The sequence below is a fragment of the Balaenoptera ricei genome, chromosome 11 (assembly GCF_028023285.1).
Source record: "Balaenoptera ricei isolate mBalRic1 chromosome 11, mBalRic1.hap2, whole genome shotgun sequence".
NCBI classification, from domain to species: Eukaryota; Metazoa; Chordata; class Mammalia; order Artiodactyla; family Balaenopteridae; genus Balaenoptera; species Balaenoptera ricei.
This window is the reverse complement of record NC_082649.1, coordinates 94,841,441-94,865,181: the sequence shown is the minus strand read 5'-3', so window position 1 is coordinate 94,865,181 and position 23,741 is coordinate 94,841,441. Positions and strand designations below refer to the sequence as shown.

At 37.2% G+C, this 23,741-nt stretch overlaps 1 long non-coding RNA gene across 1 annotated transcript in view; it reads left to right on the top strand.

The window, feature by feature from the left end:
* Positions 1 to 23,741, top strand: part of LOC132375162 (uncharacterized) — a 497,604-nt gene that overhangs the window by 141,515 nt on the left and 332,348 nt on the right. Inside the window, exon 4 of the long non-coding RNA XR_009505936.1 lies at positions 19,097 to 19,213. This is a non-coding gene — a long non-coding RNA (uncharacterized LOC132375162). The remainder of the gene's footprint in view (positions 1 to 19,096; positions 19,214 to 23,741) is intronic.

The following is a 23,741-nucleotide window of genomic DNA, read 5'->3' as shown; positions in this document are numbered from 1 at the left end:
TTAGGATTATAGTTATATTATAGCAAAGGATACAAATTAGAACAAGCCAAAGGAAGAAATGCATAAGATGAAGTTTGGGGAGTGTCTAAACATGAAGCTTCTGGTTGTCTTTTCCTTGTGGAATCCTGGGTGTCATTACCTCCTCCCAACTGTGATGTGTGACAATACTCAAAACCCTCAAAATTCCCAACCTGGAAAGCTCACATGAGCTTTTGATATCCAAAGTTTTTATTGGGGCTTGATGATATGCTGCTCACATGGCTGACCTTTAGTCTCCATCCCCTCCTGAAGATTCAGCCTATACTTTAATTATCCATTTCCTCCAGAGATTAAAACTAATAAGGCATATCCCACAGTTCCCATTGTAAATCACAGTGTTAGATTATTCAGTGGTTAAAGCCCCAGGCAGCCAAAGACACTCCTCTCAGGCAGGGTATTCCAAGGACCTAGAGATCACCTCCCAGTACCTGAGGGCAAAGACCAGACCTCTTTTTAGGTAAAGTTAATTTTTCACTATACAGATTTTGATAGGGATTCTGTTGAAACTGTAGGTTTGTTTGGGTAATATTGTCATCTGAAAAATATTATGTTTTCCAAAGCACGAACACAGAATATCTTTCCATTCATTTAAGTCTTTAATTTCTTTCTACCATTCTTTATAGCTTTCACTGCACAAGCCTTACACTTCTTCTGTTAAATTTTTTCCTAAGTATTATATTCCTTTTGATGCTATTATAAATGGAAATTTTTTGTTATTTTATTTTAGGATTATTCATTGCTTAGTGTATAAAAATATAATTGATTTTTGCATATAATTTGTATCCTGCAACCTTGCATAACTTGTTTACTAGTTCTCATTGTGTGTGTGTGTGTGTTCCTTAAGATATTTTATAAACAATATTGTTATCATCTGCAAATTGAGATAGTTTTACTTCTTTTCTAATTTGGATCTTTTTGTTTCTTTTTCTTGCCAAATTGCCCTGGCTAGAACCTCCAGTACAATACTGAATAGAAGTGATGAGGGCAAACATCCTTGTCTTGTTCTTGATCTTAGCGGGAAAGCTTCAGTCTGTCATCACTAAGTATGATGTTAATTATAGAATACTCATAGATGCCCTTTATTAAGTTGAGGAGGTTTCCTTGTATTCCTCCTTTGTTGAGTATTTATGTACTTTAACTTTAATAATTGTTGTGTTTAACAACCAGATTACAAAGTTCTTCATAACGTAACAGTTGGTACTCTTGAGCCAATACAAGCCAGCTGTAGCATACTACAGTAAAGTCAACCCTTTTACTTACTTTAACATGACATTTTCAACTGTGGCAAATGAGACCTCCCACATGCTAATTGAGTGAGTGCTAATGTGTTTATAATGCTAACGAATGCCTTCAAGAAAAGATTAAATAAAAACATTAATTTCCATAATAAAAATCAGTTACCCCAGACTTTTTTGAAAACGAAAAGTATATCTTATATTAAATAAGTAACTTGCTTTGGGAGTAAAATTTTTCAAGTACCTAGTATATTCATTTATGTAATTTAGTGAGATGCTTACTGTATAAAATGAGCATATTCTGATCGATTATCTAGTAGCCTGGCTGTCCTAATTCAAGTTTAATTTGCAAAAGATGCTGTCAATGAACATCACGTCTGTTTTGATCAGGGTGGTTTCTGCGGTTGTGAAAGTATTAACCACAAAGCAATATTCAGTAATAACAACAAAAGCATTAGTACTATAGCTGTGGAAAATGTCTCATTGAAAAACACATTTCAAGGTACACTGTTTTGGTTTTGCCTCATTACATGTGCAATTAAGGAATAAACAATGAGAAAAAAAGTTTTCTTCTCTCTTCTACCCCAGTTACCTTTAGGAAGTTTAATTAATCTAAGAAATTTGTAGAAGAAGTAAATTTGAATATGAAACTTTGTCATGTAGTCTGAAAGCATATTAGTGGAACTCCATAATGGTTTATACCTGCTATTTTTTCCATGAAAATAGAAAAAGATGGCATCAATGAAGTCAGAATCTATCATTTATGGTCTTTACTTATACTTAATCTTTGTTTTCTATTGCTAGATTTTATTAAACCATCAATTTAATGATGTGAATTGGTTAGACAAAGGCATTTGAGACATATCTCCATGATTTTATAGCCTTTGAATGTTCAGATTATTGAGATGTTTGCTGTCTTTTGTATTCTTATTAAACCTAAGTCGCCCTTTTTAGCGCTTAGCAGGGCCCTTGGGGGAAATTTATTGATTCTTCTTAGAGTATGAAATAGAGACTAGAAGTTTGGTCAGAGTCAGATATGAACCCCAGAAGTTAAGAAGTCACATATAAAAAATCCTCATTTAAAGCATTTTGAGCTAAAAGATGGCTTAAGAGGGTTGATAATTCTCAAAAAAGTTTGTAATTATCATAGTGTGAACAAGAAAAGGTATTAGGATCTAAAGAAAAGGCACCAACTCAAAGAGTGCTCCCTTATCAGTTTAGGCTTATTGGTATAAAGTAGATGTATTTGGGGATGTCTTTCCATCTTACAATGACGTCCTTAGCCTTTTCTTGTGTCCATGGACATAGCTTCCTGGCAACCATCTTCATACTACGTGATTGTACCTCCTGGAGCAGCAAATTGCAAGTGGGGAGGAAATCTGACCCAAACATTATTAGACATTGATTTATCAGAGAATGAGTTTCTCTGTGTATCTGGAACTATACCATAGGGACATGGGGGTTCTGGGCAGCTATCTTCTCTCTGCCTTGTTTACTGAGGGGCATAGAAAGCCAGTTAGAAGGAATGAAGCAGATGCACATGCAAAGAGAAGAAAAGATAGAAAAATACATGCTGTTTAAAATGTCCAGGGGATTTTGAGCATGAGAAGGAATACTCATTATTCTTTGTATTCTTTGTTCAATTATTAATCTCATATTCATGTAGAAAACCATTTTTTGTTGAATTCACATTTAGATATTGATTGCAAATTTTGATTAAAGTCCTCTAAACAATTTAAACTGAAGTTATACATTTAGTGTAGTTGATTCTTTTCCTCAAACTCCTTGAACAGCAAATGAAGCATAGGTAATATAATGATTACAGATCTTCTGAATAACCCTTTACCAAGGATAGTTACAAAAATACTAATACCTTCTAGTTAACTTTGTTTCTTATTTTTTTGCCTCATCTCTTTTTACGGTTTCAAAAACTACAGTTTCTTAGGGTTTCAGAAGTTCAAATCGAATATATTTTTATATCTTCCTCAATTTGTTTTTTGAAATCTTACCAAAACAAAAGTAAAAGAATATCTCAGACAAGCTGGGGTGCAGGTTTTGTGTTTTTAATGGATTGTATTTTATAGACAAAGGTTTTTCAGAACTCAGCCACTGGTCAAACAATTTTAGCTTTTAAACCTTTTCATTGAAATGTGACTTATATTCAGAAAACTATGCAAATCATAAGTGTATAGCCTAGTTACTTTTCACAGTTGAACATTCTTGTGTAACCAGCACCCAGATCAAGAACCAATACAGCAGAAACTAACACAACATTGTAAAGCAATTATAATCCAATAAAGATGTTAAAAAAAAAAAAGAAACGATACAGCACGCATCCCTAGAAGTCCCCCACCAGTTACACCCCCAGGTAACAAGTATAGTTATTTTAAAGTCCTTGTCTGCTAATTCCAATATTTCAATCACCTATGGGTCTTCTTTCATCATCTGTGTTTTCTTTGTGTATCAGTTATATGATCTTGCCTTCCCCAAGTCTCCTAATTTTTGATGGTCCAGTGATCAAATACTAGTTCTCCAATTCTCTGAAACCAATTGGGTGTCCTCCAATTCAATTCATATTTTACACTAACTGGAGTAAGTGCAGACTCCACAGGTTAAGGGCTCACTCCTACAAGATTGCCTCCATTTCAGACACTAGCTGCAAATGAGGTCCCTAGGCTACCTACACTTCTTCTCAGATTACTACAACTTCGGGGGTTCCCACAACCCACTCCAGGTTTGATGATTTGTTGCATTGATTTACAGAACTCAGGAAAGTGTTGTACTTATGATTACAGTTTATTGTAATGGATGCAAATGAATAGTCAGTTGAAAAGGTACATAGAGTAAGTTATGGGGGATACAGAGCTTCCATGCCTTCTTTGAGTGTACCATCCTCTAGCATATCAATGTGTTTACCATCCCAGAAGCTATCCCAAACCTCCTTTTTCCAAGTTTTTTTTTTTTTTTTAAACTGAGGTTTTGTTATATAGGCACTATTGATTAAGTCATTGGCCTTTGGTGATTGAACTCAACCTCCTACCTTAGTTTCTTCCTTGGAGGTCAGGGAATGGGGCTAAAATTTCCAACCTTGTAATCACGTGGTTGGTTCCTCTGGTGACTAGCCCTCATCCTGAAGCTATCTAGGGGCCACACCTTGAGTCGTTTCATTGCCTAAACTCATGCATAAATTCTTGCTCAAAAGGGGCTCAAAAGACACGGCTATCACTTAAGGAAGTTCCAAAAGTTTTAGGAGTTCTGTGCCAGAATGTGGCAGTGGTGCAAAAATAAAATATATTTTTTATTATGTCACAAATGATATTGTGAATGTTATACATAATAGAACCAAAAAGGTTCTAGATGATATTATCTTCCACCACAGATAATTCCTCTTTCCTCTCTTAGGCTCACAGGGCAGAGGACTGATCATGTCAATCCATTCAGTGTTTTCTTTGAGTCCAGCCTAGGTAACAGTTTTGGTAAGACTCTATATACTGTTGGTTCACCTACATTTCTAGAGTGGTATTCAACTGAGTGCCTGCCGGGTCTTTGTTTCCTTAGCCCTGTAAGACTGGGAAATTCAGCTCTTCAGCTTCCTGCCCCATGCAGCTTCAAAATTTTGCAAATATCTTAAGGGATAGATTGACCATGTGTTTCAGGACTCCCAAGTATCCAATTTTATCACTCTAGCTCAAAAGAAATACCACATCCTCTGCTGGTTTCTCTTTTTCCAACGGTGGCCTTCAGTCAGGGGTCAAGCCTGAGCTTCTAGTGAGCCCGGAATTGATAAGTGCCTCTCTGTGAAAAGTGGCTGTGGAGCTCAGGGTCAATTTACCACTCCCTCTAGCGTTTTCATCTCTTGCCTGTTTTGTTTGCAATCTCCCTACTCCTGGAGGTTTTTCATTTCTTAAGCACGGCAGGATTTCAACCTGCGTTTTAGAAGACTGTGGCCTAGCTCTTTAGCTTTCCACATAAACATCAGAATTCAACAAATACTATTGAGACGCATTTGGGGCCCTTTAACTCACCAAGTTTTTCACTCCAGCCCTGTGCAACTGCTAAAAATGATGTTGATTTCTTTTACTCCAGTTGCATCTCTGTTTAGACCAAACCTAAGTACTCAGTTTCATTTGGTGCTCTGAATCAGCAAGCGCCCCCAGGGGAAAAAATATCTGCCACAATCTTTAATTTACCTCTAAATAGTTCTCTTCTGGCTGGAATTTTAGTTCTTCTAATCCTTATTGTCTCTATAGTTTCATGCAGTTTCCATATACTTTCTTGTAATTTATCTGGCTTTTTGTTCCTTCTTGTCAGTAGGAGTGTTGCCCTGACACGGAACCTAGAAGTGGATGGGTTGCAAAACTTTTATCAAAAATGTGCCACTTGTTAATCATAGAACTCTTTTATATTTGTTTTTCCTACAGATTTTGATTTTTTGAGACTACATACATTTTTGACAAATGATCTGTTCTTTATTTTATATGGCATGACGTTAATAACTCATCATATTGGCATGATATATTGTTAGATAACCATTTTTTATAATTAGTATACTTTATTATAATTAGTGGCTTTGTTCCTGGGAGGCAAAGATGTGATTATGTGTCATTTTTTTGCTTCTTTAGGATGTTTGGCTAATTGATCATCTTGGAAGACATACTTTTGCCAGAGCTAATCAACTGCAGGGCTTTCACTCTTCCTGGTTCTAACAATGAACCCTGTGGATTTGTTCTTCCTGTTCTTGCATAGATACTACTTTTTGTGGTGCTCTTTGGCTCACATGTGTTCATTCACTCTTGAAGAAGCTGGTATATATCTATATTTTTTAGACAGACATATGCTTAACAGAAGAATAAATATCCATATATATTTTTTTCTTTCCTACTTGTTAAAAATCAGTAAAAGTTCAGTAATCTGTTATATTCACTCTAAATTTGTATCACTACATTTTTGTATTCTTTTTTTTTTTTTTAAGAAATTCACGTTCTTTTATTTATTTATTTATTTATTTATTTATGACTGTGTTGAGTCTTCGTTTCTGTGGGAGGGCTTTCTCTAGTTGCGGCAAGTGGGGACCACTCCTCATCGCGGTGCGCGGGCCTGTCACCATCGCGGCCTCTCTTGTTGCGGAGCACAGGCTCCAGACGCACAGGCTCAGTAATTGTGGCTCACGGGCCCAGTTGCTCCGTGGCATGTGGGATCTTCCCAGACCAGGGCTCGAACCCGTGTCCCCTGCATTGGCAGGCAGATTCTCAACCACTGCGCCACCAGGGAAGCCCACATTTTTGTATTCTTTACATTAATTTTTTTCTCTTCTGCATCATTATGGGCTCATGGCCTTTTACACATTCACGGTCTTTTATACATTAAATTATATATTAACTTGTTTCAATTTATTATTATTATTTGCTCAGATTGACATATCTTGGTCAGTGAGAGATCTCTAAATTGTCTCATTTGACTTCTGGAGTTCTTGGAAGCAATCTTTACTTTTTGAAAATAGTGGATTTCTAACCCATTTTAAGTTTGTTCTTCCCAAGATATGGAATCAATTACCCTCCACTGAGTGTTGGTGACATCCTAGGGAAGAATACTAGAGATCAAAGAGTATGCATGAGATTGAAGGTGGGTAAGAGAGCCATTACTTTCATTAAGTCTCTCTTGATAGTGACAGGACAGAAAAAATATTTATTTTTATGATCTTTTCAACACACCTTTTCAATTTAACGTATGGTTGTTTCCTACTTTTCTTATATTATGAGTTTTATCAACTGCTATTATTAATTTTGCCCTCTTTGAAATGTGACACCCTTCCACTTGCCAGTTTTAGTCCTTTCTGAGAAGTGGTTGTTTTCATACCCTTATTTGGGCTTCATATCCCTTTATTCTTCAAACTTCTATTGCCAGAATTAGCTCCAGTGAGCTTTTGCTTCTTGCAACCAAAGGTCTTAACAAACACAAGCTTATTAACTAAAGATGAATATGAGTCTGGCAGATGGGCTAGAGGATAAGATTTACTGAAATATGTTAAAAAAAGTTGTAAGAATAAGATTCTATTTATAGTTTGTTTAGAGAAAGAAGAGTAAGCAAGGGTGTTTTAATGGTGTAGCAGTAGCAGAAAAAATAGGGAAGGCTACAGAGAAAAGAGAAAAAGCTGTCAGGGAACATTATATTCAAACTTGAGTAAGTAGAACATTCATGGAGAAGAAAGTTGAAATCCACAGGGAACACCTCATTTTAACTGAGTTTAAAATTATCTAGGATGTAAAAAGTATGTCCATGGATACAAAGAAATGACTGGACTATCGTCAGTGATCTTTGTGGAGTCCTGGTTACAAGAGTGACATTAAAAATGGAAGGGAAGCATCTACAATTCTGATTTTTTTATTTGAGAGGACATTGATGGGCAGGGCACTGGTTGTAGGTGAGACTGTAGAAGATGTAATTCTAGTGATGGTTTGTTCATGCTTAGAAAAGATGGCACAAGGGACTGGCATGGGTTTAATAATCAGTGACCGGGACAGTAGAGCCTTCTGTCCTCTATTTATTTCCTTCGACAGAGTTACGGATATCCATTACAACAGACATTGGCACTTGGATTTCAGCAAGGCATTTGATAATATGTCTCATGACATTCTTATGAATAAGAAGAAAGTTAGTTGGTTAATGGCAAAAAGCAGGCAGATTTATAACTGGTTAAAAACTGTACTCACCAGCATTGATGTACACATTGGTATCTATTGGAATAATCAGTTAAAAGAATGAAAGAAACATTTCTTTCAGGGCTGCACAAAGATGATATAGCCCAGTGCTTTTTTTCTGTCCCTTCATACCAGCACTGTCCAGTAGAATGTTCTGTGATGATGGAAATGTTCTGTATCTATGCTGTTCAGTACACTGGCTACATATGGTTTTCTGAGCATTTGAAATGTGGCTAGTGCAACTAAGGCACTGAATTTATATTATTTTATATTTAATCATTTCAAATTAAAATAGCCCCATATGGCTAGTGGCTACTCTATTGTACAGCACAGCTTTAAACTATCTCCAGATTTTTAATGAAACACATGCAAAGTGTATATTTTTTATTAAGATTAATTTAAAGCTACATTTTATAGGGTTATGAAATGGTTTTGCTAAGAGAATCGTCAACTGTATTACAACTGTTTACAGATGATAAAAATGAGGCCCAAAGGAAATGATTTATTCAGAATCACACAGTTATCAACCGAACAGGGACTCAAACTAAGGTTCTTTGAATCTCAGTGAATATATTTTTCACATGTACCATATTGTAGAAAATAGCCCTTTATAGGTATATAAGTGGGTATTAGATATTGACTTCCAGTGACCAAGCAGTAAAAAATTTTCCTTCTGAATTTTTTTGATAATGAGTAAAGATAAGTAGTATCTGAAGTCAATATATTGACTCTTTGTAGATAAGGATTCCTAAAAATGGAATGTTGAGTTTTTTTTCTCAGTTATGAAGGCCAAAGCTAATTAATGTTAGCTTACAGTGAGTAAATGTGTATCCTCTTGGGAAGACTATTTTTAGGTCCCTGAACTTAAGAGTTGATTTCCTCTTCTTTTTCCTCCACTCAATTGAAAAATATATTATTTAGGACTATGGCACTGTGCTAATGTATTTCTGAAAAAAGAAAGAGGTGACCTGCTGCTCTGCGAAATTGTAGCAAGAAATCAACAGGGAAGGGATTAGAACAATTGAAATCTTACATTCACAAAGGGAGGAAATGAAGTTTGATTAATAAGATTTATAGTCTGTATTTATAGGAAAGAGAATAAAACTGTATTTCAAATATTATTTGTACCAAACTAAACTCATTATCTTCTTCCACCTTCCAAGATATAAGAGAAATCCTCCTTCTAATATCAAATTGAATGGACATATGCATGCTTGTATAATTTTCTTAAGAGTAGAAATGGATTGTCTTGATGCCATTTTAAAGAAAAATCCGTTTGTTCTGTCTCCTCAAGTGTAGGGAGGTGATGTGTAAAGTGGGATTTTTATTTTTCAGAGAGGAAAAAAATCCCCTAAGAAATCGATGTAGTTTTAAACTCTGGTTATTGATATATTTAAATCCTCTTGTTTTATTCTGGTAGGTAAAGGGAGGGAGGGAGAGATTTTTTTGAAAAGGAGCTGAATCTGAGAAGTGCCAGGGTGGAGATAAAGATGGGGAAAGCAATTTATGCCCCACAGAAATCATCGCCCATGTGGGTTAGCCATTCTTGAGTCCCCGTATCTGGTCAATGTCTGCAGTACCCTGGCTATACCTCTCTCTCTGATCCCTACTCTCCCTCTGCCCCCGTATGTATCGAATACGAGAAAAAAACCTCAGAGATTTTGTAGTCCAATTTTCCCATTGTACAGAGGAAATTGACTTGCAAGTAGTGAAGTGATTTTCCTGTGTTTGCACAGAACGTTGACAAAGTTGGGGGTCTCATAATTCCCAGTTCAGCATTATTTTCTCTCTACTGTGCTACTCTTCCAGTCCTGCTTATGTAGAAGTTTGAAAATGGCTTAATTCTTGCTTCCAACCATTTAATATTAATATTGATTAACATAGCAAGTACAATACCTGTGTTTCACTCTGGGCTTCATTGTAAGTTACATGTGTGTAGAAGAAAATGTTTTAGGGCCAATGATTTGCTTCCTACAGACAAAACTCAAAAACAAAACAATCCCCACCCCCCCCCCCTAAAAACATGGTTGTATGCCATTTAGCCTCTTCCTCTTATTCTGATTTACAACAGTATTTGTTGTGTCCTTTGTATGAAGAATGTGGGACTTAGCTCTGTAAGGAGTTAGCTCGTGAGATAAAGTATCTGTATTAGTAAAGCTAGTTTCTGCAGTGCTCCAGTATCATTCTCCCACCCCAGCCCTCACTCTGAAGATTAGGTCTCACTCACCTAACATATCACTTCTTCAAAGATGCTTCCTTGTCCGCCTTCTCTTATGCTGCACCTCTTATCCCCTTTACTCACATCTATATTACTCTATCTTCTTTTCTTCATTGCTGTGATCTTATCTGAATTTATCCTCTTTCTTTTCTCATCATTTGTGCATCTTCCTCAATATTATGTAAGTTTCATGAAAACAAGGATCATCTCTGTCTTACACAAACTATAGAATAATGCCTGGTACTAAGTAGATACTCAGTAGATATTTATGCAGTGAATGAATTTGCCTTTGACTGGGCACACATCCGCTTTCCCCCTGGTGCCTGGGTGGTTGATGCAGGGGTAACATCAACTTCACCAATGCCTGGTCTCCTCCAAAAGCAACTGAGATCCTGCTGTTGCAGGCGGGTAAACAGTCTCAGATTCTACCCTCTGTTAAAGGCTGTTTTCCCTTTCAACCCCTGGGGTTCTTTCCTCCTAGTTAACCAGTCATAGCTGTATTAGTCCCTCTCAGCAGGTTTTAGTGACTTTGAACTTAGGTCTTGATAAGGACTTCAGATTCCTAGGACTAGTTTTCCTTCATTATCATGTCCCGTTTTTCCTTTTCCTCATATTAGTAGGCATGTACTTTTTTTTTTTCTTAAGGAGAAATTCACATAACATAAAATTAATCATTTTACAATCAACAAATCAGTGGCATTTAGCATATTCACAGTGTTGTATAGCCACGACCTCTATGTAGTTCCAAAGCATTTTCATCACTCCCAGTAAAACCATGTATTCATTAAGCAGGTATTTCCCATTCCCCACATACCCTCCCCTAGCCCCTAGCAAGCACCAATCTGCTTTCTATTTGTATGGATTTGCCTATTCTGAATAGTTCGTATAAATGGAATCATACAATATATGTGGACTTTTGTGTCTGGCTTGTTTCACTTAACATGTTTTTGAAGTTCATCCATATTTTTAGCATATATTAGTACTTCGTTTCTTTTTATGATTAAATATTACCCACTGTATAGATATTCCACAATTTGTTTATCTATTTATCTGTTGGACATTTGAGTTGTTTTCACCTTTTGGCTACTTTGAATAGTGCTGCTATGAACATATGTGTACAAGCATGTGTTTTGAGTCCCTGTTTTCAATTCTTTTGGGTATATACCTAGAGATGGAATTGCCAGGTCATATGGTAACTCTATATTTAAATTTTTGAGGAACTTGGTATTTACTTTAAAAACTATGTCTTTAGGCCACAAGGAGCCTCACAGGTGGTTGATGGCAGAAAGAAAGGTCTACCTTAAGTTGACATCCCAAATTCCACCAAATTAAAAACAACTATCATTTTTAAATGGTAGTTACCCTTGCCAAAAAACAAAAACCCAAACGTCCCCTGCTGTTCCCCAAACAGCTACAATGCCTGTTATGAGAATATTGAGATCCAAAAATCATGCATGGAATCTAATATATAGTAAGGATTAATATATATTAATTACCGTCTTTCATAATTTATTAGTCACTTGACCTTAGAGAGGTCATTTAATCATTCTGGTCTCAGTTCTTTCATTGTTAAAAATAATCTTATTCATGAAATTGGGGGCCTGGGGAAAAAAAACTCAATGGAATTTAGAAATTTACTGATGGCTAGAAAAAAATCTTTTTAAAAAAAAATAAATTTATTTATTTTATTTATTTATTTTTGGCTGCATTGGGTCTTTGTTGCTGCACAGGGGCTTTCTCTAGTTGTGGCGAGCAGGGGCTACTCTTCGTTGCGGTGCGCGGGCTTCTCATCGTGGTGGCTTCTCTTGTTGCGGAGCATGGGCTCTAGGTGCATGGGCTTCAGTAGTTGTAGCACGTGGGCTCAGTAGTTGTGGCTTGTGGGCTCTAGAGCGCAAGCTCAGTAATTGTGGCGCATGGGCTTAGTTGCTCCGCAGCACGTGGGATCTTCCCAGACCAGGGCTCGAACCCATGTCCCCTGCATTTGCAGGCGGATTCTTAACCACTGTGCCATCAGGGAAGGTCTAGAAAAAATCTTAATAGTCAAGTCCAATTTTCTGAAAATACAGTCGAGGAAGCTATATCCTTGAATGATTATGTGACTAGCCCAGGGTCACAATGTTGTTGCTGAGCTTATCACCCTGGTCTGCAGTCTGGTCCAGGGTTTTCCATCCCATAATGTAAGTTCTAGTTCACTTACTTCCTATTTGTTTCCAACAATTGATTACCCAGTATAAGCTGGAGACTGGGCCTGGCATCTAACATACTTTAACTTGTGTCCTTGCAATAATCCTACATTTTACCAGTGAGGAAAGAGAAGTTCATGGAGTTTTGGCAGTTTACCCATGGTGGAGCCAAAATTAGCAATCAGGTGTGTTTGACACCAAATTGTGAAATTTCCTGATACCACAAGTTGTAGACCTTAAAGAAGGGAGGGGTAGAGTGTAGAATCAGCAGCCTTCCCAGCCCAGCTAGAGTGATCTACCTAGAAGTTGTCTTACCCAGACATCCTCCTTGTAGCATTCTAGAAATCCCCTCCTACACATATCTCTACCTGAAATCTCTGGTGAGAGAGGAACCCTTCCCTTCTTTTGGCCTGCCATTTGGCCTTGAATTTCCCACAGGTATAATTGTGACTCCAGGTAGCCAGGTGATATCATGATTATTTTCCACACAGGGGAAACAGAAGATGGTATTCCAGGTCAGATTTGCACAAGGATATCACAAATACCCTGTAATTTTAGCTGCCCCAGAGTAGTTCCTTGAAATACCTTTTTCTAAAGTGTACATCCTTTGCCAAATTATAGAAGCCTAAAATTGCAAATAGGTTCTGAGACCTGAAAATATTTTCAGAGAGCTTGGTTTTGAAAGGCATATTAGGTTTGCTCATTCAACAAAATTTATTGAGTGTCGTGGTAGGTGACCAACGCTGCGCTTGTCACTGAGTATATAACTATGAATAATATATGACCTTTGATTTCAGAAAGCTCACAGTCCAGTGGTAGAGATGGAAACATAAATGTATAAATTACAATACAAGCTGGAAACTTTTATCTTAGTGGTGTGAGAAGACAGACTTTCTGTGTCTGGAGATCTGCAGGCACACACATTATTCAGGAACATTGTGTCCTGACTCACCTTTCTCCCCTCTGTGAGGATATGCCTGTGCTGGTGCTGAGTTTGGATTAAGAACCAGGAGGGCCTGTTGTTTGTTAACATTTCCTGAAAAGCAAGATCATAGCTTGTTAGTAGAAACTCTTCCGGAATGGTGATTATAAGCCCAAGTGTAAAAGGGTGGTGGTGTAGCAAGATTTCAGCTTCTGGGACTTCCCTGGTGGCGCAGTGGTTAAGAATCCGCCTGCCAATGCAGGGGATACGGGTTCGAGCCCTGGTCCAGGAAGATCCCACATGCGGCGGAGCAAGTAAGCCCGTGTGCCACAACTACTGAGCCCGTGCTCTAGAGCCCACAAACCACAACTACTGAGCCTGTGCCCCACAACTACTGAAGCCTGTGCACCTAGAGCCCGTGCTCCACAGCAAGAGAAGCTACTGTGATGAGAAGCCCGTGCACTGCGATGAAGAGTAGCCCCCACTTGCCGCAACTAGAGAAAGCCCGCCAGCAGCAACGAAGACCCAATGCAGCCAAAAACTAAGTAAATGAATGAATTAAAAATTAAAAAAAAATATGTATATATATTAAAAATAAAAACAACAAAACGATTTCAGCTTCTTTCTCAAATATGGCTGTATCCTACCAGAAGGGAGAGTGTCAGTGGCAGCTACACAACCTGTGGGGAACCAAACAACAAGGAAAAAGCTACGCAAGAATAAGCTGCATGTGCTCCTGCTCTGTGCATCCACTTCTGTTAGGTTCTGTGTTTAGCCATTAGGGAAATACATTGAAAACTGTGTCTGTGTGTGTGTGTGTGTGTGTGTGCATGTGCATATACGTGTCGTCTTCCTGCAGCTCCAGAGCCTGACCTTCAGTGCTGCAGGCAATAAGAACACAAGACTGTGAAAGCACTGAGGAAGATGAATCTACTTTGTGTGGCTTCACAGAAAAGGTGACATTTCAGCAAGGTCTTGAAAATTAGTATGAGTTTTCCAGTTGAAGAAGTTGAGGAGGAAATGCCAGACAGTGGGAACAGAATGTGATGAAAGTAATGAAAGAGCCTGAGGCATTCAGGGACCAGTAAGGAGTCCAGTGTGTTTGTGCAGCAGAGGTTGTATGTATATTAAGGCAACATTGACTGGAATGTGGGTTGTAGTCAGATTGTGAAGGACTCTGATGCCAGGAAAAGAAAATTGTACTGATAATGAGTCATTGAAAGGTTTTAGGCAGGGGTAGGATGTGGTCAGATTTGGGTTTTAGGAATATAAGAGGCAGTAATGCAGAGGATCAGTTAGCATGGGAAGAGAATGACATTTGAAGAGAAAAATTAGGCCTAAGATAAGGCAGTGGCAGTTTGGATGAGGAGGGAAGGCTGAATGTGAAAGGTCTTTCTGATCTGAAGGTTGAGGAAGGAATTGAGAATGCCCATAGTTTCTAACTTGGTCAGATCATTAAGCTGGATGGAAAATGTAGCAGAGTGGATATGGGTTTTGGAGGTGGGGGGAAAAATGGGAAAATAATGAGGTCAGTTTTGCCCATGTTAAGTTTGAGGTGTTTTTAAGGACATCAAGTGAAGATATAAACAGCTGGAAATATAGTTCATGAGATACAGATTTTGGAGTCATTGGCTTATAAATTGGTAATTGAAACTTGACAGTAAGGTCATCCAGCATGAGTACATGGATTAAGAGTAGGATAACTAAAGACGGAACCCTAAGAGACATCAAAGTTTAATGTAATGTAGAAGAAAAATCATGAATGGTGATGTTGACCTAAAAGCAGGAGAACTAGGTGTGACTGCCCTCCCAGAAATTAAGAGAAGATTGTGGAGTGGTCAAATGCAAATGTTGTATACTTCTCCAATAGTATGAGTATTGAAAATAGCTCATTAGATTTGGCATTTAGGAGATCAGTGTTGACTTAGTAAATGTGGTTACTATGGAGTGTTAAGGAATAAATTAGAAATGACAATGTAGGATATAGTACGTGTAAATAATATTTTAAAATTAATTTTTGTTTTTATCAAGGTGATACATGTGCATATTAAGAAAATTCAGAAGCTACTAAAAGGCTACTAGGAAGATTTTCTTATCTTTTCTCTTTTATTTCCATTAAAAAAATCTTTTATGTTCTATTTTCTGGAAATTTCCTTGATTAAATCATGAAACTCTTCTATTGCATTTTAAATGTAGACAAATGATTATGCTTTAAATCATCAGAGCTCTTCTTTGTTCTTTGATGGTTTCTTTTTCACAATACCCTGTTCTTGTTTCATGTATATACTATCTTCTTTTATCTTTCTGAGGAAGGAGAGACAGAACTAGAAGTAATGATGCTGAGAACTCCAAAGAATTCAAAGTAGAACATTTCTATGTGTTGTTGGGAGAGGAGGGTCCTATTCACTCATGCAAATGGAATTCTCATGGGCCCATCCCACCAGGCAGATTTGTCCTGACATGGTTGAATATTAAGGGTAGACACAGCTTAGGTTCAAGCCAAGAATCCTGCTACAAAGACATATATGCAGGCTCTGTTTTGTATGCTGAACAAAATTCAGACCCATACCAAACTATTGGAGGTAATCATGTCTACTTTGGCCCAGTGGGATGATTAGAAAATCATAGCTATTGTCAGATCCTAATTTGAATATCAGTTAGAACCAAGTAGCTCATTGGAGTGAGATCCAAGAACCTTATGACTTAATATATATATTTCTATTTCAGGCAGAACAGAAAACCAAAGTGAAGATCAGGGCAGAGATTCATGTTTAAGTTGTATTTTTTGAGTTCTAACTACATGCTCCAAATTTTCATACACATTTTCTCATAGAATTTTCACAGTAACATCATGAGTAGGTATTGCTGTCTCATTCTTGATAAAGAAATTGAAACTCAGAGAGGTAGTGAATCTTACCCAATTAAGAGAGACTAATGGGATAACCAAGGCCTTCTGACTCCAAGTCCAAAATTTTATCCACTAAACCACCTATTTGTTCCCAAAGCAAATAAGGAAGAAAACCAAGAAAGTAAGTTGCAGAGAAGAGGAAGAGGCTGCCCACAACTCCTTGATCACCTATTTGTAATTTCTTGAGTATTAATTAGCATGTATCAGAATTTTAATTTCTCCCTAGGAATAATTTGTTATTTGGTCCCATGCAATCTTTTCCTTTACATTTATTTTACTCTTTAACCATTTCCATGTTTGAAAGTTGGGAAAGGGTGGATCATGGCTCTGATAACCTTTGTTTTAGTTATCTTGCCACAGGTAGGGTTTGACTTTTCCATTATTATACGGTAAGAAATATAAGTTTATTGTGGAAAAACTAGAAAGTATAAATAAAAATTTAAAAATTAAAAAAAATCCGGGCTTCCCTGGTGGCGCAGTGGTTGAGAATCTGCCCGCTAATGCAGGGGACACGGGTTCGAGCCCTGGTATGGGAGGATCCCACATGCCACGGAGCAACTGGGCCCGTGAGCCACAACTGCTGAGCGTGCGCGTCTAGAGCCTGTGTTCCGCAACAAGAGAGGCCGCGATAGTGAGAGGCCCGTGCACCGCGACGAAGAGTGGCCCCCGCTTGCCGCAACTAGAGGAAGCCCTCGCACAGAAACGAAGACCCAACACAGCCAAAAAAATAAATAAATTAATAAAAAAAAAAATCCATAATTCCTCTACCTAGAGAAAGTCACAATTTCCACACTCTCTTTATTCATGGATATATATATATATATTTTTAAAGACACCAATTGTACTTGAACATTTGTTATTTTTTTTTAATTTTTTAAAATTTATTTATTTATTTTTGGCTGTGTTGGGTCTTCGTTTCTGTGCGAGGGCTTCCTCTAGTTGCGGCAAGCGGGGGCCACTCTTCGTCGCGGTGCACGGGCCTCTCACTATCGCGGCCTCTCTTGTTGCGGAACACAGGCTCTAGACGCGCAGGCTCAGCAGTTGTGGCTCATGGGCCCAGTTGCTCCGTGGCATGTGGGATCCTCCCAGAGCAGGGCTCGAACCCGTATCCCCTGCATTAGCGGGCAGATTCTCAACCACTGCGCCACCAGGGAAGCCCCAGGGATATTTTTAAATGGAGGCGTGTTATGTATAGTTCCATAAATTATTGTGAACATCTAATGTCAGTAAATGTAAATCTATACAGTTGCTTTCAATGATTTAAGAGTTTTTCATTATATGATTATAAGTAAAGCTTTGTTTTTGTTCACCCAGCATTCATTAACTGTTCACAAGCTTTGTTGTATACAGAATTCCAAATAGATTTCTTTTGTCTTTTGCAATCCCATGTCCCTGAACTTATTCACCTTCTAGGTGCTGGCAGAGTTGGACTTATGATTTTATAACTGCCAGTTTCACTAGGCATTGAATTGACTTGATAGAAATTGCTGGAATTGTTCAGTGAGAAGAAGTAAATTGTTGTGTAGTACTTTTTTTCAGCATGATACCCTAAGTGAAGACACCAGATAAGAAGTGATTAAAGTACGGACCACAGAGGCTCTGAGTGAAAAGCAAGGGCCACTGCTTTATTGCTTTTCATATAAAAAAGGGAATAAAAAGGAAGAAATTTCGGGGACAAAGTGTAAATGAATTTGACTTGCTGACCCTTGAGAAATTTGGGATTTGAGCACTGAATCTTAAACACCTTCAGAGAATCACTGAGTTAAAAATTTAATAGATCAAAATGGAATATGAGAAGATAAAACCAGAAGGTTTCTCATACCTCCATGTAGCAATTGATATATCTTTTGAAAATTTCAGGTCATGGGAAAACTTTCCAGGAAACCAACTACATGTGTTAGTTGTTGAAAATTGCTTATTTTGAGCAAAGGGGAAAGCCAGATCCAGGAGAATAATAATGAGTGTTTCTCCGTTTCTAGGAAGACGTCTAGGAGATGTAGGTGATGTGGACCCTGATGTTGGGAAGTCAAGTGATGTAGCAAATCACTTTGTGATGTAAACAATTAAATTATCAACCAGGAGATCTAGTTCATCCCTATTCTACATTAACTTTTTGTGTTACTGTGTACAGGTCACTTAACGTTTTTGTATCTCAGTATGTTCATCTATAGATTTGGGGATGGTTTTAACTCTGGTCTGATCCACCTTGTAGACATTGTGGGAATCAAATGACAGAATGATATAATGAGTTTGAAGACACTTTGAAAAGAACCAAACTCTCCAGCTTAGGGGTTCATGAAAAATAATAATAACTTTCATTTACTTCTGTTTAATCAAGTGCCTGGTTTTCTTGTTCCCAGAATACAATTCTTAAACATCAGAACTGTTTCCCTCATTAGAGATCCTCAGTAGAAGACCTACGAGTTCAAATAGTTAATCCTCCCAGAGTTAAGCATTATTTGTTTAGAAGATAGATTTTTTCAGTTGTGTATTTTAAAATATAATTTCATGTCTAGAAAATCTTCATCAAGGTATGTAGTCTAAAACATAAGATCATTTCTTTAAAAAATTAGACTCAAACATGGAGAGAATGTGGTTAGCTAAAACAAAACCCAGCAAGGACACAAATTAAAAATCTGCTCATCTAGTCCAAGAACTAGATTATTTTTCCCCACAAAAAAGACTATGTATTTAAAATAAGTGGAAAGAATTTTAAAGAGGCAATGAAGGCAGTACAGTAAGGACTCTGAAATCATGGGAACACTTACACTTTACCTTTGATAAAACTGGGCTTTTTAAGTATCTTTCCTTAATTGGGGAAATTACACCCAGAATTTAGAGGTACTTTCATTATATGGGAGTCTAGACTTGTTTTCCCTTTCTTTTGTCCTAGGAGTTTGTACTGTAGATCACACAGGGCTGTGATAGAGAACATAAAAGCTTCGATTCTGCCGTTGAGAGTTCTGCATGGCACCTGACTCACCCAAAAGACTTAATGTCCTTCCCCATTGTGAGTAATTTTCTCCCTATTCGTTGGTAGTATCTGTACTAGATCAAAAAGTTCAGTGGTATAATGGGAAAGCTTGATTTTGATTTTAGGCTTTTGGTCCCTCAATTTAACTGTGGAACATTTCCCAGCCCCCACCTAAGAAATTTGCTTATAAAATTTCCACCAAGAATCAACAGAAGTTGAATCTGGGGAAAGTTCATTTAGCACCTTTTGATAGTAGCTTTCAGAGAAGGAATAACTTTCAATCTGTTTGCTATATAGGACATTTTATAAATGTCTATATTCCAAACGTCTAAAGGAAATTTAGAGAAGGCATATATACTTTGTCCATTACTTCACCTTTTTGGGGAGGCATTTGAATCTGTAGGATAACTTTGAGTGGTTTGTTCTCATTCTCCTACCCAGAGTCAAGGTCGTGATGACCTTTTTCCTGACTCTGATCTGTGAGTGGTGGTGGATCTAAATTGTCCCACATAAACAGAGACTGAGGTTTTTTTTTTTTTTTTACATCTTTCAAACAAAGCATTCTCTTTTATTGACCATCTCTTTTAGCATTATTAATTTAAAAATCCTCTTGTTAGTTAGCTTTACCAAACATGTCTTTTCAATCAGTGATGAGAACCAGAAGGAAATAAATGGGTGTGGAGTGAGAAGACCCCATGCTGCCACAAGCATTAGAAATTATAACCTTTTATGCAGATTGGCACTCAATTAATATTTGATTGATTGACAAGCAAGATCAATTTAGATTCTGTTGGCTAGCAGGCAGTATAATAGCCTTGAAAATTACTTGGGTGCATTGGTGAACACCTAGAGCTTTTAATGTATGAAAGCACAGATTGTTCTCACTTTATTGGGTCATAGGGTGAAGTGGGTAATAAGAAATCTGGAGTTCACTGTTCTGCTTTCACTACACTAGCTGTAGTTTCTACTTATGCTGATTACAGCCGTTTCACCTCCTGTCCCCCTCTCCCTTTCCTTTGCCCATCTAGCCCCTGAGTTTAGCCTCTTCTTACCCAAAGTAACTACAGACTCATTAAGGTAGCTTTATGAAGTAGTTTAACTTGATACAAGTCTCATTAATCTTTATGTTGGTCACTTAAGGTATTTCTCTATAAAGCACAGATAATTTTAAGCAAAATCAAGAAGGAAAATTGTAAATTGAAAAGAGGTACTAGAAGGTGCTGAAGACAAACAAGTCAGCACTTTCTAATGACCCTTTGACAACTTCTTCTCACCTTTTTAGTAACCATTAGCAGTTTCATCTATTCTTGAAACATGCTAGCTCTTTTACTGGAAGGTACCAAGTACACTAAAGCTAAGGAGTAAATGAACAGCAGAGAGTTTAATCTGTTTATCCCTCCCATCGTGTGTGTGTGCATAGTCGAATGTTTGAACAGAAAGATGTTCTTGGTTCTAGAAACCAGGCACTTGGTCCATCCACCATGCACATTTTATGTACCTGGTGTTTCAGGCACATTTTATGTACCTAATGTTCTACTTCCATTTGTAAGTTTCCTTAGTAGATTGGTTTCTTGCTTGCTTGGTGTGTATTTTGATTTGTTTTATTTACTTGAATTCTTAAGGCAAGTTTGAACTATAGTTAATTGTAGCATAACTCTGTTTGTCTCAAGTTAGAAATGAAAAGTAAAATGAGAGTAATAATAACATACATCTCCCTAGGAGAGCTACTGTTTTCTTTTTTGCTCATGTCTTTCCTGTTATTTACCAACATACAGTCATATTTTCTACAATTGCCACTCTAACATCTGTACCACTTTGGAACCTGCTTTTCCCTTAACATTATTATAATTCTCCAGGATTTCTTGCAAGTAAATTTTAAGGAATGAATGTACCTAGGCCAGTACATTTCAAAATTTTTTGGCCATGCCCCAGTCTAAGAAATATATTTTACATTGTATTTTGCAAGCATACATAGATGTACATATGCACATGTACACATACATATGTACATAGAAATAAAGGTTTCAGGAGATAGTACTTGCCCTCACAAAGGGTGATGCAATCTGATATTTTCCATTCCATTTCACTGTATTTTCTTTTTTATCCATTTCATTAAAAAAACAACTGCTGGCTTTGACCAAGTAAAATATTTTTATCACTCCCCGTAGATTGATATACTACCATTTACTCTCCTATTGTTGGGCATATGGATTATCTCTAGAAGTTTTTTCCTCTTCTTTCCTGACCTTCCTTTCTTTTCCTTTCCTTTTCTTTTTGTTATCACAGAACATATTATACCAAATGGCTCATGTATTTAGTAGTTTTCTTTTGTTGAATTATTCCCAAAAATGGAATTACTAGCACAAAGATTAAAAAAAGTATGGTCTTTATATTTGCACTTTAATAGAGAATAATTTCTTAATGCCAGGCAGTTCTGATAGGTGATTAGGAGACAGGTGGGACAGAGAGGTCTTTATTTACAGACATCCATTAAGCACCTATTAAGACCTAGGCACCATAGTGTTGTGGGGAAAGGATCAGAGTCAGAAGCCCTGAATCTCTCAACTTTGTCATTTGCCAGTTTTGTCAGTTCTCTGATCTTCAGTGATAGCTACCTTGGGCTGTCGTGTGGAGTAAACAAGATAATACATCACTGCAAAATGTCATTGTTTCATTATTACTGCCCATATTTCTATGGCTAACTCTGTATAGCTCTCATAAGGAAAACTTTATTCTGCATTTAATCAATTGGGGCATCAGCAGTTTCTTAATTGTTGCCCTCGATAGAAACTGGGTGGTCTCCTACAGAGAGGGGCAGAAAATCTGGCAAATAGTAGTCCCTGGACGGCTTATTCCTTGTCTACAGAGTGAGGGTCACCTCAAGTCAGATTTTAGTGACACCAGAGGCACTAGCTTCTGCTTCTTGTCCCTGAAGCTCCTTTTATCTCCATTGGGGTTTGATCTGAAGAGCTAACAGAAGGATGAAATTGAAAAGATAACAGAACAGAAAACAAAAGGGACCCCACAAATCTCCCTACAGTAATTTTGTCCTTCCTTTCTGACAAAAGGGTTGGAGGGACATGTGAATTTTTTTAATTACATTTTGCCTTTGTTCTAAAATCATCATGGAAAAATACAGTTTTATTTATCTGATGGTGTAGCTTTATTGTTAAGATTCTAATAGACACAGCCCATGTTTACTTAGGGTGAATCATAATTTATTTCACCTTCTGGAGGGCTTCTGACACAAGTTTGACATCTGCAGTTAATTGAAGAATAGATCTTTTTGCCTCAAATCAGGGAACCCTCATTGGGAGGACAAATTAATTTTACAAGTTCAAGTAGAGTCAATTCCTGATTTCTCCTGGGGTTGACTAGTTTGTAAATTATCCAACTTGTACTTTTCCCACCTCCTGCAAGTTACTTGTTATTTATTTGTTAGTGACTTTACTCTTTATTTGCACTGAAAAACCGATTTTAAAAAAGGATGCACTTAAGACAGTTGGAATTTTCTATTTTTTAGATTATTCTCATAAAAAATGTAGTTGGAGGGCAGTTTTAGGGCATCAAGATACTGTGTTATGGTACTGTACTGATAGATTACATGTGTATTTGTTCAAAGCCATAGAATGTACAACACCAACAGTGAGCCATAATGTAAATTACGGACTTTGGGTGATTGTGCTGTGTCAGTGTAGGTTCATCACTTGTAACAAATATACCACTCTGGTGGGGGATGTTGATAATGCGGGAGCCTGCGCATGTGTGGATGGGGGGGTATGAGAGAAATCTCTGTATCTTCCTCTCAACTTTGCTGTGAATATAAAACTGTTCTTTAAAAAAGTCTTTAAAAAAATGTAGCTGTAGTAGAGATTGAAACTATTACCTAAAATGAGGCATCTGTGAATTTCCGTCATCCCCTGAAGTGTAGGTGTGAAGACTAAATGAGATAACGATTGCAAGATACCTGATTTAGGGCCTGGTGAACAGTGCTATTTTCATCTCGTAGTTGAAAAAAATAGAAATCTAGCTGCTGCAAACAGAAATATCTTTATCTTCATTTCTTCTTTCTTATTTTGTTTATGACTACTGTTAAAATTTAATTTTGGCAACCAGGAGCACAGCACTTCAAAGTCAAGGTATCTAAACTCAGTTTTCTTTGGGTCCAGCCATGCCACAAGAGCCCTAGAGGTAGTTCCTAAGGAGATTTATAAAGGAGATTCACTGAAGCATTGTGGGTTGTCGTGAAAAGTCTGTCAATAGAGGAAGAGATAAAGAAAATGTGACGTATTCATATGATGGATTATTGCATAACTGTTAAATGACAGATCTATATATGTCAATATAGATAGATCTCCAAAACATAATTTTGAATGAAAATCTCAAGTTACCAAATTATGGAAATAGTAAACATAACACATAAAATTTTATAATTGTATCATTATAAATAATAATAATAGTATGTAAAGTATAAAAATAGTTTCTAAGGGTATATATTAAATTTATGATAGAGAATTCTCTGGGAGAGGGGGCTAGCAGGACAAAACTGGAGTGTGGAATGGAG